General features: G+C 39.6%; 1 protein-coding gene across 1 annotated transcript in view; it reads right to left on the reverse strand.

Annotated features, from left to right (window-relative positions):
* Positions 1–637, reverse strand: part of LOC119413100 (SEC14-like protein 2) — a 36,381-nt gene that overhangs the window by 14,686 nt on the left and 21,058 nt on the right. The gene's annotated exons all lie outside the window — the stretch shown is intronic.

Raw genomic sequence — 637 nt, forward strand, 5'->3', positions numbered from 1 at the left:
CCAGAGGAGGGACAGTGGTTTGGACATGTCCAGAGGAGGGACAGTGGGTATATTGGTAGAAGGATGTTAGAAATGCAGCTGCAGGAAAAAGACAAAGAGGAGACATATGGATGCAGTTAGAGACATGGAGGTAGATGGAGTGAGGACAGAGGACAGAGAGGACAGAGGACAGAGGACACAGAGGACAGAGTGAGATGGAGGAGGACTCGCTGTGGAGACATCTGAAGAGGGTAAAAGGGTTGTTTTTTTAGCTAAATGTTTTGCTAATGTTAGTTTGAGCATTGTTTTGTTTTAGCTAATATTTTGCTAATTCTTGCATCTGTTTAGCCACCTTTAGTTTTAGCACTTGTTTTGCTGTCATTCTGCTTTTTTAGCTTCTGTTTTAGCTTTTAGCTACTATTTTGATTAACTTTTAATGACAATCTTTCTAATTAAACTACTTTTATACCCGTTTTAACTCTAGCATGTTTTCACTTTTAGCTACTGTTAATTTAAATTCTACCTTTAGCATTAGTTACATCCATCATCCATCCAACTAACCATCATCCATCCATCCAACCAACATCCATCCATCCAACTAACCATCATCCATCCATCCAACCAACATCCATCCATCCAACTAACCATCATCCATCCA

This window comes from Nematolebias whitei, chromosome 8 (assembly GCF_014905685.2).
Source record: "Nematolebias whitei isolate Nwh7 chromosome 8, NemWhi1, whole genome shotgun sequence".
Classification (NCBI taxonomy): domain Eukaryota; kingdom Metazoa; phylum Chordata; class Actinopteri; order Cyprinodontiformes; family Rivulidae; genus Nematolebias; species Nematolebias whitei.